Below are 20,511 nucleotides of genomic sequence, written 5' to 3' on the forward strand. Positions count from 1 at the left end.
ATTCTCATAAATAAATCCCCAACTTCAGTTACAAAATTTAGTGAGTTTATCAAATAAAAATTAGATTTGATTCCTTCAACAAAAACCATACTGTGTAGTTGCAACTATTGGACAAAGATATAATCAGAAAAAAAATATTTTTGAATTAAAATATATTGATAGAAATAAATCAAAGTAAATATGTTTTCTTCTAATGACAGTTTTATTTTCCCAGAGTGGAATTTTTAAATTGCTTAATTTACTTCTAAGTTACTGAGTATGAACAGGGCTTAAATAGGGATAAAATGCTTATCAAATGCTTCAACAACATGCGAGGGATGAAAACGAAGAGCAGAACAGTTCTACGTGTGTCACAATAAGCCATACATACTTTTGACACTCCCACTAATTATTTTTCTATCCAGTGTACAACCAGAGAAAGCATTACTTTATTTTAATCTAATATGTTATTGCATATCCTTATGAAAAAGGAATCATTCCTTTTGTTTCACAATTCTTCTGACCCTTTGCATCTTTTTTTGTCATTTTTGCTTGTTCTTCACTTCAGAATTACGTCATTGTCATGTTATAGATGTAATAAAAAATGTAGGTCAAAATGTGTCTTTCAGAAATCACCTTAGGAACACTAAAAGAAACGAAGGAATAATGCACTTTTCTCATGCAATATATAATAATGATTACAGTTGTTCACTGCCATTCTTGGGAGATGTGCCATGGTAAATGTGCAACTTAGGTTGCAATGATATTCTGTTGGTGAGCCATACAAATTTGAAAGTCCATCATTCTCAAATGAAGTAGACAAAGCCAAGCTTTATCACAACCAAATGTGTGATAGTAATCCAACTTAACACCTGTATCCTTAGAGTAGACAACTACAGCTTTCCCAGCAGGGCCTGTTAACCCCTCATTCTGATATCGCTTTAAAGTGGCAATTGATAATCCTGCTCTGAGCAAGTGGAGGAGCACTGCCTGAGAGTGACAATATCTGAATCTTGCCCAGATTCAGCTCTGTCACTCTGCAGAATTCACCCAGCCTTCTGAGAGTTCAGTTTTGTTTTGTTTTTTTTTTCATGGGCAGGCACCACATCTCTGGCATGGCGGGCAGTGAGCCACCATGGTCTGCCCAAGTTCAGTTTTTTAATCTGTAAAATGAAGGGGAATGGACTAGATCTGCAAGATCCTTCCAAATTTAAAATTCTTTCTTAAAATGTTACAATATGCTCTTAATAAAAATGACCATATTTCTTTATGCCCTGTAGAATTGTTCAACCCTGAGCCTGTATTGTTGTGCCTTTTGGCTGGGGACAGATTTAGTCTCCACATCCCTGCAAGTGTCATATAAAATTGCCAGGTTCTTCTGAAACAACAAAGTTTCTGGAAAGTTTTTCTGGGAAGTCAACCCTGATTTCCACTGGGACGTCTGTCAGCTCCTGTGAACCCTTCAACTTATGGGTTCTGATGCTTCTGTGACAGTTTTGGAGCAAGGCAAATTTGGGTGAGGCTGGCTATGCCTATGCCTAGGAACTGGTCCTGCCAGGTATGCCATCCAAGTGTCACTTGCCTCAGAATTCTGTTCTCCCCTTTCCCCCGACCTCTCCCCAGTCTAGACAAAAACCCTCCTTTTTCCCTCTTGCAGCTTTCAAAAGGTCTTTCCTCTCTCGTGTCCTTCTCTAAGACACCTTGCGCTATCTCTTCACTGAGTTTAGATTTAAACTCAAAGTTGGGAAGATAATTTGTTTCAGGTAATTTCTACTTGGCCATGCGAATGCCTGTGAGGAAAAGAAATACAAAGTCCATCTGAAATTGGGGTCAGAGTAAAATTCAAAGGGCAAAACAAAAACATAAGTTTCAGTAAATCATCCTGCCACACTATCAGGTATTTAAAGATGTAATCACATTTAGGGAAGAATGGATTTGTATTTACTTTTAATTGCAATTTTTAAAATAACTGCTTCATTAAGATATAACTTATTACCATACACTTTACCTATTTAAAGCAATGGCATTTATTTTTAATAGTGAATGTGAGTAAAAGCAAGCTTAATTCACGTGAAAGCCAGAAAATTCTATGGATAATTTGAAGGGGACTTCTGAATCCTCTGAATACCTTCAAAGGCTTAAGAGTAATGGTGCTGGCATTTTTGTTATATAAAATTTCAATAAAACACCTTTGTTTTATGGGATGTTATGGGTATATACTAACAAAAAGTTTTCAGACTATGATGTTCACTGAAAATGGAAAACTACAAAATTGTAGCTATTTTATGACCACATCTATAGAAAATACCCATTCTATATCATAAATTTTAAGAGTAATAGAACTTTTTTTTCTGACAGGATGAATAGATAATACTGACAGCAATAGTGATTCAAAAAGTATAACTATTGATGGACCCACATTTTATATAACTTATAAACACTTTCTTTAATATGCACCCTTTGACATAATTACTGGTTCCTAAATATGAAGAAATGTCTTTATTTTCATTTTTCAGATGCCTTATAGGCAATGAAAATTCAGAAGAAAATATATCACCAGTAAATAATAATAGCTTATTTTATCAGAACATCATTAAATTATATTATCAGAGGCTGTATTTTTTTTAACATAAGGACTTTAAAATAACCACTATTAACCTTATTAGAATTAGTAGTTCTATGAAATCATCTGAATCAAGAGAATGTTTTTCAGTCTCAAAGCCTGGGCAAGCATTTGAAAGATTCCTAAATATCATAACCTTAATATAATGCTATCGCTAGAAGAATCAGAATCAAGGAGCTGCAATGCACTGGAATATATAACTGCAGCATTCAGCGTAGCTAGACCTTGGAATGCTCCTAATCCTGTGTGTTGCAAAATTCCTGGCATGAAAAATTCTGCCTTTTCTTTCCAGGTTCAGATGAAATCTGGTCTCCTTAAGGAAACCTCCCAAACACCCCGACTGCAATGACTTTGTGCTCATTTGAATGCATCACCCCTATTAAGTGCATCTGAAGATGGACTGTTGTAACAGGCATCTCAGATGCCTTTGCATATGCTCTTGATCCACCTCTGATTTCAGGAGGGGTCACTGCAAGCTCAGATTTACCCCTCACTGTGGACATTCCCACTTCAGCCATCTCAAATGCACGTGCTTATAGGACTTGCTGTGAGAGAACTTACTTGGTCTGTGTGGACAAATCCAGCCTAGAAATGTTAACAAATTGTCATCCCTAGGGAAATCCCTTTATCCATGGGATATGGCAACCAGTGGATATATATTCTCACCTCCCGTTTTTCGGGTTAACACTTCTATTCTCATGCTTCTTATAGATCCTGGCAGTAATGAGCTGTCATGGACTAAAATGGGACCTCTAAAGGGCACTGCTTTATTGGCTTTTCCTCTTTTCTTCATGCCTTCCCTTAATCTTGCTCTCTAGGACCACCTCCAACATAGACTGCCTGATTGGGGTTCTTGTCTCAGGTTCTTCTTTGGGAGAAACCCAACCAAAGGCAATGGTTATGCACTGCTTTGCATTGCCATTGTATTTTAGTTAATCCAATCTTTATGAAGATAGCAAGAGTTTCTTATATATTGCATCATCCTCCAGGGTATCTAGAGTATTTCCTTGAACATGGTGGACTTTTACTAGTCAAAGTGCATTCATTAGGAGGCTCAAGATGGTATGTGAAGATACTGTTAATCCCTCTGGGACTCTCTGAACTTCTAATATTTAGGTGCTTGAAAGCACTGGATGTTCATCTGCGTCAGTCTAGGAAATAGACATTCATCATTCTTTAGGTCTAACCAGCCTCCAAACTCCTTTCTTCAGAAAAGGAGTTACCATCATCTGAAAAATACTAAAAATACCAGCAACTCACTTTCCAAACCACCATTACAGGTATGTCCTAAATTCTGCCATCAGATGTCTCTGAGTCAAATCCAGGATGTGAAGAAATGGGGGCCACCCAGAATCCATCCTGGTAACAGGTGGGTGGTGGCTACAGTGGCAATCATGTCATAAGGCTGATTTAAGGGCATGTTTGGGGCGCTATGCCTGGCAGCACAGCCTCTAAACCTGGTTCTCCAGACCTCTCAGAGGTGATGTGACCTACTGAATATTTTCTTAAGTTCTTTTTCTGAGTAAATTAACCAGAGTGGAATTTGTTGCTTTCACTAGAGACTTTAATTGATACATTCTGTATTTCCAAGGAGCCTTAAGAGTAATTACTTTGCATTACTCGTGGGAAATGTATAGCAAAATCCAAAGGGCAAAAAAACAGATCCAAAATCTTCTGGGGAATTCTGATACATTCCATAAAGGTATATGTCATACACAGATAGAACCCCACAGAAACTGCCTTAGCCCTCATATAACCCAGTCCTAGAATCTGAATGTCTAAGATGCTAGCTGAAATGGCAGAAGTGCAAGAGGGTCTTCTGTTGTGTCAAGCAAGAAAAGTAACATATACTAGAGCCTGGAAGAATGGAGTAAAGCTACCTTTTCCTAATCTCTATCACCACAGCTCCACTAGAATTGCTGCCAGTTATTTCAAAAACATAAAGCACATACATGCACACACACACAAACACACATACACACATATACTCAGCAAAAACAGTAGTTCAAATTCGAAAGACAATTGATGCTAAATAAATATTTAGATAGATAGCTAGATGGATGATAGAATTATATGGCAAAGGTGGCAAAATGCTAAAATTGGTGGTTCTGAGAATGTGGCAGTGGGGGTGGTATCTTGGAGTTCTCTGTAGTATTTTTGTAACTGTCTTGTAAATTTGAAATTATTTCAAAATAGAGAGTTAAAAGGAATCTCAATAACCTGAAAACGAACACACACATACACAACTGACTATTAACAAACCTAGGAAAACTCATTTTAGCAGACAGGGTTCATTCACTTATTTAAAAGGATGACACATTTACTAAAAATGCTTAAAAATAAAAGACATCTAAAGGCTAGGCCATTATGGACTCTACATTAGATAATCATAAGACAAATAAAGCAAAACAATATTTACTTTAGCTTTGTTTTTTAAGCACATAACCACAGTTCTTCCAAATCCCCACCTCCCCCAAAATGCCTGGAATTTTCTACAGATTTTGCAAATTATTAAATAATTAGTATATTATTACATTTTTAGAAAAAAAAGCCATAATTTTTTGGCAAAATGCCAAAACTGAAATAATAAAACAACCAGGATTGAACAGAAAAGAGTAGAATAGAGGTGACTTTCTTATGTCAGAATGAGGAGGAACTTTCTTAATATAGAAACAATGCAAGATGCAAGGAAAAAGATTGATAAACTTGGCTACATAAAACTAAAGTTCACAAAACTATCATTAAGCTAAATTGAAAATAAAATATTTTCAAAATATATGAAAATCTGGTTTATAATCATAACATAAAAAGAACTATCAAAAATTAAAAGTAAAAATTATATTCAGCCCAATTTTTAGGATATGGAAGGCATATAAATAGATACTTGACATCAATAGGAAATCAGAGACCAATAAACCTGAAAATATGCCCAGCAGTCACTAAAAGAAAATAGCATTTTTAACAACTAAATTGACAAATTTTTTCAAACCATTTTTGGTGAGTATGCAATGAAATACTCTTCTAATGTTGGAGTGAAACCTAGTGCATAGTTCCTGGAAGGTAATTAGATGATAGTTCAAAAACCAAAGAAATAGTTGTATGCTTTGATCTATTATATCCTTACACTAATTTCTTTTATGGAAGCAGTGAAAGATGTGCATAACTTTCTATCTATATCAGATTGCCTATCTTTATAGCAAAAATTTTAAAACATCATGAATATCCAAATTTTATAAATTGATGATGGTTTATTCATATGACAGAATATTCTCAGCCAATAAAAACATATTTTTCAAAAATCATTTAAAAAAATAGCAAAATGCTTACAACATTACATTGAGTAGGAAAAGCAGATATAAAATATACATATAGCTTTATCCCAATTTGAGGTTTTATATATTCACAGAAAATGTGCTAGAAATAACTACATGAAAATATTAATGGTTTTATCTCTGGTTTGTAGGACTATTAATACTTTTTATTTTATTTTTATATTTTTTATGTTCCTCAAATAATCTTACAATTAATTATAATATTTTAACAATAAAATCACTATTAAAAGAGTGATTCTCCAATTATTTTTCCCATATACAGTAACACATTAAGTAGCATGGTCTGCCTTCAACTACAGTAAGAAGAAAGGAACAAATATTCATTTATTTCTTTTTAAGAACATTTGAAGTAGATAATATAGGTGTTAAATGATGCCAGTTAGAAGACGAGAAAGTTGTAGATTATAGAAAATAAATGATTTGCCAGTATTTAGTTAGTTCAACAGACAGGTTTTTAGCATAATCATTGTGAATAGGATTAGACATTTAGACATTAGGAATAAAAGATTAAAAATTGTTACCAAATTTTGCAATCTTATAGTAGGAGACATATAAAATATTGATATTTTCAGTTAGTAGGGTAAGTCCTGGTAGAGGTATACAGTTGAAACTACAGGTCAAAAATTGTTGAATATTGGCAGTTTCATGTGGTTCATTCTATTACCCCTCAACCAAGAAGGGGGGGGGGGGATGATGCCTGAGCTGAATCTTCATGAGGAAGTAGGAGTTACAAGATCATTTGAATTAATCATTCAGACCAAATCAGAAGACAAAAAACATATAGTACTCCACCTGTGGTAGTTAGATTCAGTTGTCAGCTTGGTCAGGTGAAGGCACCTAGTTCTGTTGCTGTGGCCATGAGCCAATGGTACGTGAACCTCATCTGTTGCTCACTACATCTGCAGTCAGCTAGGACGCGTGCCTGCTGCAATGACTGATGTTTGAGTTAATTGGCTGGTCTTAAATGAGAGAGCGCAGTGTAGCACAGCCCAAGCAGCTCAGCATACATCATCTCAGCATTCGCAGCTCAGCCCAGGCCTTTGGAGATACAGAAAGGAATCACCCCAGGGAAAGTTGTTGGAACTCAGAAGGCTGGAGAGAAGGCCAGCAGAGATCGTCCTGTGCCTTCCCACGTAAAAAAGAACCTCAGCTGAAAGTTAGCTGCCCTTCCTCTGAAGAGCTAATGAAATAAATCCCCTTTTACTAAAAGCCAATCCGTCTCTAGTGTGTTGCATTCCGGCAGCTAGCAAACTAGAACACCGTTCTACGTGGGGCATGACTTCCAGGGAGTGTAAGTTTCTCTGGCAATGCGGGACATGACTCTGAAGGATGAGCCTGGGCCTGGCATCTTGGGATCGACAATTCCTAACTGAACAAAAGGGGGAAAAGAAATGTAGCAAAAATGAGGTATCAGTGGCTAATAGATTTCAAATAGAGTTGAGAGGCTATTCTGGAGATTACTCTTAATAAATTAGCTAGATATTGCTAATTGCCATGGTATGCCAAGCCCCAACCAACAGTATTCCTGAAAGCCCTAAAGAATTCCCAGGGCTCTATCTGAGGTTCTGTAAAAGTTTCACTCTCTAAGTATTATTTTCAGAAATGTAAAACTTACCAGTTGTTCCTATGCCAGATAAGCCCTGAAACCCAGAGTTACCAGTCTCTCCAAGAACATCAATTATTTGCATCCCCTTCCCCATAATGTCAACACATTTTTTCAACATGAAGAAATTAGAACAGTCACTGCCCAAATATCCCTGAAGTTTGGGAGAAGGATCCAATGAGAGAGAGGAGTTGTAACAGAGAAGATAGAATTTAGCAAATGGTTGTGACTACTGAACAACTATAGAGATTCTCTTGTTAGTCTCTACTGTATTAGAACAGCTAGAAGGAAATATCTGAAACTGTGAAGTTGTAACACATACCATCCTTAGAAATTTATAACTACTTGTTAAACCATACTTTAAAATTTATCTCTTTTCTGCATATATGTTATACTTCACAATAAAAAGTGTTAAAAATACAGTATATTGAATAGGAAAGTTTGACATAAAGAGCCATTAACTACAATAAGGAATTTGTTAATAAGGGATTGGTTAGTGTTTTAGTTTGCTAAAGATAGCAGAATGCAACATACTAGAGCTGGATTGGCTTTTAATAAGAGGATTTATTTAGTGACAAATTTATAGTTCTTCAGAGGAAAGGCAGATGGTTTTCCTCTGGCTTTCTCTGTCACATGGAAAGGCACATGTGGACATCTGCTGGGCTTCCCTCCCAGCTTCTGGGTTCAAACAGCTTTCCTGAGATGATTCTGCATCTCCAAAGGTCTGCTCTAAGCTGAGTGCTGAGATGAGGTATGCTAAACTGATGAAGTATTTTCTGACCTCCCTCTTTTAAGCCTCCAGCTAATTAAAAAACATCATTCATTGTGATAGGCACTCCCCTTAGCCAATTGCAAATGTAATCAGCCATAGATGAATTTCACATACTGATGATTTAAATCCATAGCAGCAGAATAATGTGGCATCATTACCTGGCCGAGCTGATACCTGAACCTATCAGAGTTAGTAAGGAATAAAGAGAATTCCAAAAATTATAAAAACACACATATAAGGAATAGCCACTACCCCTAGGGCAGAGATAGAGTTCTCAAGGAAGAACCTTCCTCCCTGAACCCCCATCCCCACCCCCACATCTGAGAAGGCACAGCCATGATTCACTGAATGGTAAAGAAGTTACTGTGGCAGAACTTCCTGGAAAACCCACCCTCCCCCCATCCCCAAACAGGGTGCCAGGGAGAGCTGTTTACTGGGATGTAGCTCACCTAAGGTTCTCTGCTAGGTAACAACCCAAAGGAGTGCTGGGGGGAGCTGCTGCTTGCTTGTTGCTGCAGACAGCACTATACTGGAGGAGCTGCCTGAGCTGCAGGAGGCTGGTGCTGAAGAAGCCACCCAGAGTGTAGTTGGCAGGAGCTGGGAAGCTATGTGCACTGCAGATGTCAGATATTGGAGAAGTTGCAAATGCTTCAGGAGCCTGGTGCTGGCCAAAGCTGCACACATAGCAGTAGCCTGCTGCAGGAGCACATCAGGACCAAGGAAAAACTTCCTCCTGCACTTTCTTCACTGTCCTCAACTAGCGAAGCTTACCATTAAGCCAGCTGACAAATAAAAACTATTTAAAAGATCCAATTGTATTTTTGCACAGTAGGTAGGCAGTAAAGGGTAATTGGAAATGAGAGGCAATAACTTGAAACTGGTACAGTGCAGAAAGCAAGTCTTGCAGCCAAAGGGAAGATCATGAGATAAGACATGTGAAGATGACTATCATGTCTGGCAGTTTGAGGGCTAGATACCCAGACTGGCATTCCCACTACAAAGCAAGTAAACAGAAATTAAATATGCTGGATAAAAAAGAAAGAAACCTGTATTGAAATGCTTCAGGGAGACGGCAAGAAAATAAAAGATACTTAGATACCACAACTAAGTGAAAGCATGAATTCAAACGCTGATGATGGCTTTCACTTTGGAAGCACAGGCCAAATCTTTTGAACTTGAACTTAATTTTCTGGTCTTGAAGAGTGCAGGGGTCAAAAGATTAATTCCAGGATACTCTCAAATTTGGGAGACTAATAGTAACACCCTCTTACATTTTATTGGGATGCAAACACTCAATGTGGAGGGTAAATTAGGCACCCAGATTGAATCATTATAGTTATTTAGTGTGACAATGAAATAAATCCATCTGACTCCCCTTTACTAAGGGGCCTGGGAGAAAAATTGCAGCATTAAACTTTGGCACTGGTTGAAGGGGGAAACTTCTCACCTCAGAATCCATAACCGCAACCTTACCCCTAGGGGAATGCATCCTGAATTCACACCACCCACATGGTCTGAAAAACTTCAAGGTGTAAATTTAAAGTGATGCCAGGGTGGTACGGTTGGTTGGAAAAAGTAAACACAAATCCTTCCATGTGGAAAGCTGCCTTCAATCCAGGCTTCAAAAAAGTCCCACAGATCAATTCCAATAATTAATAGGCCACCATCAAAATTCATAGAGTACACAAGGAAATATAGCCACAGTGAACAAGAACCAAATGAAACAATAAACCCACAAAAGTATCACCTCTTTGAATTATCAATACAATTGGTATGTTTAATATGTTTAAAGGAATAAAAGACTAAAAATGACCATGATGATTTTAAAATGAATAACACAGAGCCATAGAATATAAGGTTATAATAATTAAAAAAAATCAATTAGATTAGTTTAAAAGCAGATTAGACACTGCTGAAGTCAGAATTAGTGAACTAGAAGATAGAATTGAAGATTATGCAGAATGTAGGGCAAAGAAATAATAAGGAAAAAAAATGATACATTGAGACATGATTGATAGAATGAAAGTTTTCAAATACTTGAATTCGAATTAATGGATGAGTGGTAAAATGGAAAAGGGAAATATTTAAGAGATAATGTTGGAAATTTTTTCAGAACTAATGAACAGCATGTATGCAAAGATTTAGGATGCACAACAGATTCCAAACAGTATAAATAAAAAGAAATCCACACTCACCTTTAGATCAATGTTAAACACCAGAGGCAAGAAAAATGTAAAAGGAAAAGAAAAAAGAGTCCCAAAAAGAGAATATTAAATTGAGAACAGCCAATTTAAAGAAAATAGAATCATAATTTCAATGTGCTAAGAAAATAACACCTGGAATTTTATGCCCATCAAAAATATATTTTATAACAAAGGAAAAGTGAAATCATATCAGACAAACAAAAACTGATTCTGCAATCAATCAACAATCTCTAATCTAAAGAAATTCTAAAGAATGTATTTCTGCTAGAAGAAGATGATTCCAGATGGATTACTGAGATTTAAGAAGAGCTGATAAAACAAAGTGTAATATATAAATAAACCTAAGCAAACATTGACTGTAAAAAATTAATAATTTTTAAGAGTTTAAAAATATATAGCTATAATATGCAGAAAAATAGCCCATAAATTGTGAGGGATTATTAAAAGTGAAAGTGTTCCTTGAATTGTTTGAGTGAATGATCGAGATATTGATTAGTTTTAGAATTTGATAAGTTAAATATTATGGTAAAATTGCCGTGGTAAATACTAAAATAATGGAAATAGAATGGGTTTATCCATATTTTCAGATTGTTTTCCTATGGTCATTTATTATTTAGTTAGTTAAAAAATATTTTTTATCCCACCAAGATGGGAATTGATTTACTTTTATTGAGAGCTCAGATGTATAAAGAGCTTTATGAATGGTTTAATCTGTGCTTTATCACTGTATTTTCTTTTTATGGTTTTCTCTTCTTGGTAGGTCACCCTCACTTATATAACACAATGGATGCAGCAGTTTTAGACATCACATCTGTAAGACTCAGATTCCAAAGGAAGAGAGAACTTTTCTTTGCTCATCTCACAAACAGAAGTCTTAGACTTCACTCTGATTGACCCACACGTAAGCCAATCATTGTGGCCAAGGGAATGTCATGCACTGGCTGTTTTAAGCATGAGTTGCACAGATCCCTCTAAGTGTCTGAATCCATTGAGCTAAAAGAAAATAAAACATCTGTTATGAGTATTAGCATGCCTCTATCAATCATTTTACTGCATGGAGCCTTATAGAAGCTTTATGTTCTAAAATTCAGTTTTTTAAATTTTTAAATAATTTGAATAAACCAAACTTGCATTCCTGGGATAAGCTCAACTTTGTCGGGATGCAATGTCTTTTTTTATATATGGCAGGATTCAACTTGTTAATGTTTTGTTGAGAATTTTTTGAGTCTGTAAGAATTCTGACTTACAGTTTTCTTTTCTTGTAATGTTTCTGTCTGGCTTTGGTATCAGAATAATGCTATCCTCATAAAATGAATCGGGATACATTACCTCTTTTTATATTTTCTAAGAGTTCCTGTTAGTTTGTTATTAGTTCTTCCTTAAAGATTTGGTAGAACTCACTAGTGAAGCCTGAAGTTTTCTTTGTAGGAGGTTTTAAAATTATATAATTCTCTTTGTTTAATAGACATAGGATGATTCATGTTTTCTATTTCTTCTCTTATTTGTTTTGGTAATTTATGTCTTTCAGGGAAATCGTTCATTTCCTCTAAGTTGTTGAAATTGTTGGCATAAACTTGTTGATAATAACCTAATTAATATTTATAAGATTAGTAGTGATCTTTCCTCTTTCATTCTTGATATTGGTAATTTGTAGCTTTTCTCTTTTTAAAACTTTTAAAATAATTTGAGTAATAATATACAACTTGAGATTGTATAATTATAAAGGTCAAAAGGCAAACTTGATGTGCATGAGATATAAATGCTACTGAAAGGCACATTTGTAGATTTAGTACAAAGGATATCTAAGAATGTCGAGGCTTCTTGAAGTTGAAAGGAATTAACCATTAGCTGATCAATGGTAATAATATAGATTTGGGTCATGATAACTCTCAATAGGATGGCTGGGAGGAAATAGCTGTTAAATAAATAAATGGACTAATACATTTATCAAATGAAAAGTAAGAAGAAACTAGATGGATACTAGATGAATATTCAAGGAAATTGTTGCAATTTGATCAGTTCTCCATATTGCCACCTGCATTATCTTTCTAAAACACATTCATCTTTGTAAATCCCCAAATTAAATATTTTCGTTGGTTTCCCATTGTTTTTGTGATCCATTTGAATGCCTTTGGGTGGCATGTAGGGCTTTTTATAGCATGGCCTCATTTATCCAGCCTCATCACTTACCTCTTTTTCCAATATGTTGTAGCCATCCTAGAAACAATCTTTTAGGTAGGTAGATAGATGAATACATATTAAATACTTTTGTTTTGGCCTTATCTTTCTGTAATTTCTAAGTGAAGTTTTCTTTCAAGGTCCAACTCAAAGGTCATCTCATATGGACTTTCTTTTCTCACTCCTAGTATATAATTAATAGCATTCAATGTCATTTATTCATCCCTCCAGTCTATTACCATGTCACATTTAATCATATATAGGTGCTTAAGTGGCTGCTCCCTTCCATATAGAAACTCTTTTAGGACAGTGACTGTCTTATTCATTTTTGTACCCCAAACTTCTTGTACAAACTTTGCATATTGTAGGCATTCAGCAAATATATACTTGATGAAGATACATGATAACTCTTAGTTCAGAATTGTAGTCTCAGTGTCACAAACCAGAGCCTTATAGAGAAAGATGCAGTTCTTTGGCTTGGGAAGACAGCACCAATCTGAATCGACTAATTTACAAATGTGAGTCTGTTTATCAAAAGGGAGAACAGTCCAAGTTTAAGTTCAACTTAGAAATAATTATCATTTTTATGTACAAAAGAAACTACACTCATCAAAACAATTATAAAATAATTGAAGGTTTTACATAGCTGCTGAATGAACAGCACAAGTATAGCAGTTGATTTTACAGGGCAACATTTTGACCCCAAATGTGAGTTTGCAAACGGATTAAAACTGTATTGAAAATGTAATTCTAAAAATGTATGGCAAATTACTTTAAGGTGTACTAAGACAGAGATATGATAATATTAAAGTGTACCAATGGACTAGACATTCTGCTGTTTGACAGGCCTAATAAAATTGTAATACTTATTGGTACTCCTGTTTTACTAAGTATAAGTATTATAAGATATACATAAAAGGTAAGAAATATGTCATTCAGATTAAGAAGCCAAAAGAAAAATGATACTTATGGAATACCTAATAATGCAAATTATCATCTCAATGACTCAATTTAATTATCATTTGGTATTTAACAGTATTTATCAAGTTAAATATTTTAAGAAACACCATTTATCATGTCTGCATTAGTTCCAAATATATTTCTGCAAACAAAAAGTTTTTTCCCTTTAATATAATGTATTGTAAATCACACTAGAACAATAGTTTTCTACGTTTTATCCACAGAAGCAAACCTGAAGGATATGATATACTCATATCAGTAATAGTGATTTATTACTGTAGAATAATACAATCTGAAGGAGAGACACTTACCATCACTTGGAAAATCATTGTAACAAGATATGATGATGAAAATAATTATTTCCCATACAGCTTTCTAGGAGAATGTCACAGTTCTTCCAGTGCTGGAAGAGACAGCAATAGTGCATTAGATGCTCAAACCAGGGATTTTTCCAGAGACTGTGTGGAAAAAATTCAACAATATTTGCTGAATAAATCTGTACCAGGCAACATAAAAGCTGGAGGTCATCTAGCAAATGAAGTCATATAGCAACTGATGTCATACAGCTACTGAGGCCACCACTTAAGGGCATTCATTGTGGGCCATGTATGTCTGATAAGCAGACTGAGAACATTGAGATACGAGATCATGTAATTTAAAAAGAGGGAGATTATGGGCATTAATAGGTCTCTACTTCTGGGTCCATTCCAGCTGTGAGTCCAGACTCAGCAATAATTCCTGTCCTTAGATTCTGCAATTTCCTTTGACTCAGTCTTCACTTAAGCTTTCTCCAGTGTGTTTCTGTTTCTTACAATTAATTGTCCTTGAGCATGAGGACATGCAATAAAAAAACAAGTCAGTAAATGTCCATATGGTTTAATTTTTTAAGACCAGATTAATTTGAGAAGTATAAATACAATTTATCTTTTAAAATACTGCCAACATAGCAAGATTGACAAATATTTTCAACATGTTTGTTCTTTATTGTGGTCTAGAAAATGAGGAATTGGAATTTGTAATAGTCTTTATTTTAGATCACCTTTTAGCCTATACTCTTCTAGAGGTTAACAAACTTTTTCTCTAAAGGGGCAAATAGTATTTTAGGTTTTGGAGGCCATCTGATTTCCACAGAGCTATGCAACTCTGCCATTGTAGCGCATTTTTGTAAAGCCCTATGAAAAGCATCTGCAGACAATGCATAAATGAATGAATTATAGTGCAATAAATAGGCAGTAGGCCAGATTTGTCTCTTGGCCATAATCTACTGGCCCCTGTACTAAATGGTTGTAAACCACCCCCACCCCACCCTGGGCCTAACCAACTTAAAGTTTAGTGTTAGTTTTTCCAGTGATTCTCTAAGACCTTGAAAATTAGTTCAATGTTTTTCAGACTCAAGCTTTTTACTTTATAAAATAGGAGTATGATAATAATTCTAATTGGCCTCAAATAATTTGATGAGGAATATTTAATAAATCAAACGAGGTAAACTATAGTAACGCAGTAAAAAAGTTGCCTGGTACAGATTTATTCGACAAATATTGTTTGTGTCAGACTTTATTCCTAAGCATTGGAAAAATATCAGGGAAAAGAACAAAGTTAGTAGTAACTGCTCTTGTTATTGTGAGAGGCAGATTGACCACTGGAGAGAAGTCTGTAAATTCTCTAAATTTCACTGATCAATCAACTATTAAATACGAAACTTAAAAAAATTTAAAACGCCAATGAATAAAATTAAATCAACAGACAGGAGCTGTAAATAGTCCTATAATAGAAAAAAATAAATCATACTGTGATGGTTAATAAATGTAATTTAGCACAGTGTTATATATAAAAGATGTGTTTCAGGTCAATGAGATCATACAGTATTTGTCCTTTTGTGTCTGGCTGATTTCATTCAACATAATGTGCTATTTCACTAAACATAATATGAAATAATTAGAATAAGTAAACTCATAGAGTCAGAATCCAGAATATTGGCTAACAGAGAACCAGGTAAGGATAGGGAAAAGGGAATTAAGGCTTAAAATATACAGAGTTCCTATTTAAGATGATGAGAAAGTTTTGGTAATGAACGGTAGTGAAGGTAGTACAACATTGTGAACATAATTAACAGTGCCGAATTATGTATTTGAATGTGGATAAAAGAGGAAATTTTAGGTTCTATATATAGTCCTGGAAAAAAAAAGTTGTTAAAAAGCCATGGAACTCAACATGAAAAAGTTAGAATGGCCATAGTCCAAATACTAAAGAATGGGATAGAAAGATCAAAGGTGACGGTGGAGTTATACAAAGAGAAGGTAGGGTTAAACAAATGAACATGATTGCTGAATCACTAAGTTGATGAACGGTAGTGAAGGTAGTACAACATTGTGAACATAATTAACAGTGCCGAATTATGTATTTGAATGTGGATAAAAGAGGAAATTTTAGGTTCTATATATAGTCCTGGAAAAAAAAAGTTGTTAAAAAGCCATGGAACTCAACATGAAAAAGTTAGAAATGTGCATTTTGTGCATGACTGCTCTGTAACCCAAAACTCTAATTCTTAGAGCAGCTAGAGGTAAAAACCTAAAATTGTGGAATTGTAACTCATACCAAAATCTGAAATAAGTTCTACAATTAATTCTTGTGTTGTGCTTTAAAATTTGCTTTTTTGTATATATGTTATTTTTCACAAAAAAGGAAAAAAATCGATTGTGATGATAAAAAAAATATTTCTTCTAGCCTCCTATATTCTCGAGCAGTTAGAAGGAAAAATCTGAGATGATCGTATGGTAGACCATGACAAACTCTGGGATCTGTGCTGTAACTACCTATTCAAGAGTGCTTTGAAAACTATTCCTTTTTTCTTTCTTTGCTTTGTATATATGTTATATAATACAATAAAAAAAAAGTTAAAAAAAAAAAGCCATGGAACTGCACAACATGAAACAGTGAACCCTAAGTTAAACTATGGGCTATAGTTAGTACAATTATGAAAATGTGCGTTCATCGATTTTAGCAAATGTTCCATGCCAAGCAAGTTGTTAATAAAAGGGTGGTATATGGGAAATGTGCATTTTGTGCATGACTGCGCTATAACCCAAAACTCTAATTTAAAAAAATGTGTTTAACATGTTAGGAAAATATTGTTATTTTGGTTCTTATGTTAAGATAAAAAAAACTATAGTTCCATGCAGAAGGTTTAGATTCATTCAAGACTGAATGAAGAATCTTATCACCTGTCTGCTAGAGAGTCTAGATGGCTTTAGCTAAATGTCTAATAAAGTCTTAACTGGTGAGACTAAAGATATAAAAGGATCAGGAAGCCACAGCTTCCCTCCTGTGTTCCTTTCAGATAAAGGTCAAGGGTCCAATGACTGAGAGAGGTTTATATTATTGTTCTCTCAACACAGTCTGAAGTTATCTTCCAGATTGCAGATAAGTAGATGATAAAGGAGTTTATCCCATATACTGTGTAGTCTCCTGAGTCCAAGAATAAGGTTCTTAATTCGTTGGTTTATTTATCTAGCACTTTTGTGAGGTTCAAGTTCTTTGTGAATACTGGGATTCCTTTTAGTCTTTGTAACATCCACAGGGGAGAACAGAAGAGGTAGGGAAACAAGAAAGGGCAATATTCTCTTTTGTGAAAGAGACTATTTTAGTCAAAATATTTTATTTTTATGGGTACCCAAAACTTCTCTGCCTTGATGGTGAAGTCTTAGAGTTACGCTGAGGTCAGCCCTAAACCTTCCTCTTGATTTACTGACTTGGTGGTGGGTAGTCAGGAAGTTCTGAAAGGCTTTGCTTCTTGCTTCTTTCTTTAGCACTTGGAAGCACAAATTGCTCCTAAAAGTGCTCTCTGATAATCTAGACTGCAGACTAAGTACCTGACCATAAGTTTAATTGCCTGTCCTGGTAATCAGAAATGCTGACTCCTGGGCTTCACGCCAAACTCATTGAATTGGAAGCTTTAAGGTGTATGCAAGAAAGAAGGACGTGCATAGGGAAGAGATGGTGGTCATCTAAGAGTCTGCATTTTTAATAGACTCCCTGTTGATTGTTAAGCAAAGATAAAGCCTGCTTTCCAGAACCACTTTTCTAACTAATCCCTTCCCACAATACCATTTAATTTTTGTAATTATAAGGGTCACTATGTTGTTGTGTCAAGAGACTATATCCTGAACTTCTAGGGTAATTTCCCAGCCAAAACATATTGACAGTGATCAAATTGGTCTTCCACGTTTACAAAAATCAAAAGTAGTCAAAGTAGTCAAGTTTAAGCAAATAGGACCAGGCCATTGGAGTTCAAGAGCAGAGGTGTTTAACCTGGGGTCAGTAGATAAAGAGAAATATAACTTTTTCATTAATTTCTAACTGAAAATTAGCATTTCTTTCTATTATGAATGTGGCAACAAACCACATTTGTGTTAGCAGTACCTGTGACTCTGTCACCGATAGAAATCACAGATATTTTCATATTGCATTTTAGTTGTTATGGATAGCTTGAAATATCATTTACACTCATCACAACTTGAAATTACAGCCATTTTTAGACTCTATCACTAGATCTTATTTAAAATGTTAATAAGGCAGCACAGATATTACCGTATGACACCTTTAAAATATATTTTGATAACTATAACTGAATATAGTTGGTTCCCATTGTAATCTTATAATTTTATTATATGCATTTAGAAATGTCATTCTGAGAAGTATCTATAGCCTTCACCTTTTCTGTGAATAATTTTCCAAATATATGTATGTTATATATCTTCACATGATTGCCAAAGAAGTCCATGGAAGAAAAAAAGTTAAGAACTTCTGTTCTAAAGGCATCCCAAACTGTGAAGTAGCTTTTGGAACTATGAACAATGAACATTTTAAGATTACTGTAACCAACAGAGGTTTTTGCAGGTTTAACTCTGCATTAATTGTCACCAGTAATATATTGAAAGCTTCCCAGGTACTAACTAATTTTCTCAGACTATGGACAAGGCTTTCTTCACCCTTGCTCATCTAACCAGCTTCATTGTAACCAATCCTGCCAGCCCATGGAATTTAACCCCCTTGGTCTTACAGATGATTTTGATATTATGTGCCCTGTAGCCCTACAGTTGTCTGGATGGCAGTTCTTTGGATCTTCATTTATATTATGGTCATTAAGTGAACATTGGAGGTGTAGAAGAGAATAGAAAAGAAGTAAAGGTATGGTACCCACATTCCAGGACAATGGTTCTCAAACTCTGGTACTTGAGGCAGCTAAGATTTCGGGCTAAGTACATGAACACGAATGTCTGAGTTCAAATCTTTCCTCTGCCACTTTCGAGCAGAGTGACCTTGGGCAAATTGCAATTGTGCTTCCATTTCTTCATCCATAAATTGAAGATGATACATTGGTACACTCAGAACAGTGTTTGGCATATAGTAAGCACTCAATAAATGTTAGTTATTAAATACACAGAATCCTGGACTACAGCCCAAATTTCTGAAACAGAATGTCTGAAGGCTAGGCCATCTGCACACCACAGGTGATTTTAAAGTACTTAAGAACTGTTTTTACAATCTATTTTTCATGATTGCCCTCCTAAGAAACCATTTTAGACATTTTCCCCATAATACCTCTCACCATGAAATTTTAATACCACAAATATGTATCCCCTTTGGAGGACCACAAATCATTGTAATATCTAAGGTCTTTATGCCTCCTTCACCAAAACCAGGATTAGTTCTCACAGGAGCAGTATCACCCCTGTTGAGAATGCATGCCTTAAAACAGTGGATTCTTAATCTTGGTTGCACATTGGAATGAAGTGGGGAAGTTTTTAAATATTACCCATGCCTGGGATGCATCTGTGCCAGTTTGAAAGGATTATGCAGCCCAAGGAAGCCACAACATAATCCTAATCCAATCTTTGGGATGCAGCCATTTCTTTTAAACCCTCTTCAGCACTGCATGTTGGGATTTGATTAGATTATCTCCACAGAGATGTGAATCGCCCGATTGTGGGTATTAACCTTTGATTAGAGGGAGATGTGGCTCCATCCATTCCAGGTGGGTCTTGATTGATTTACTGGAGTCCTTTAAAAGAGGAAGCATTTTGGAGAGAGCCATGAGAGAACCATGAGAACTACCAGAGCCCACACAGCCAGAGACCTTTGGCGATGAAGAAGGAATACACCTCTGGGGGAGCTTCATAAAACAAGAAACTTGGAGAGAAAGCTAGGAGATGTCTCCATGTTCACCATGTGCCTTTCCAGTTGAGGGCAGAACTCTGAACTTCCTCAGCCTTTCTTGAGATAAGTAATCTCTTATTGGTGCCTTAATTTGGTCATTTTTATAGACTTGCTTTAATTGGCACATTTTCATGGCTGTAGAACTATAAACTTGTAACAATAAATTTCCCCTTTAAAAAGCCATCCTGTTTCTGGTATACCACATTCTGGCAGCTGGCAAACTAGAACATACCCCAAACCATTTAAATTAGAATCTTAGGGAATCACAGGTAAAAACGTCTTTTTTAAAACCCCAGATGATTCAAATATGCAACCAAAGTTGAAAACCACTGCTTTAGAGTTTGATGTCCTCTTATAGGAGATTGAAATCTGTTTGGCAAACAGGACTCAGAAGCACAACCTATTAACAATGCAGAAATGAACAGAACAGTAAATGCTATAGGAATTCAGAAAAAGGAAAGATTAACACGGGCTGTTATAATTGGGAGAGGTTTGTCAAGATGAGTTTCGAACTGGACGAGATTTAGAAAGAAAGAATGGGAGAGAAATTTCAAATGCAGAAATAACTGGCCAAGACTATAAAAAGAACATGGGGTGTTTGGGGGATGTGGTAGGTTGAATGGTGGCCCCTGAGAAGATTTGTC

This window comes from Tamandua tetradactyla, chromosome 10 (assembly GCF_023851605.1).
Source record: "Tamandua tetradactyla isolate mTamTet1 chromosome 10, mTamTet1.pri, whole genome shotgun sequence".
Classification (NCBI taxonomy): domain Eukaryota; kingdom Metazoa; phylum Chordata; class Mammalia; order Pilosa; family Myrmecophagidae; genus Tamandua; species Tamandua tetradactyla.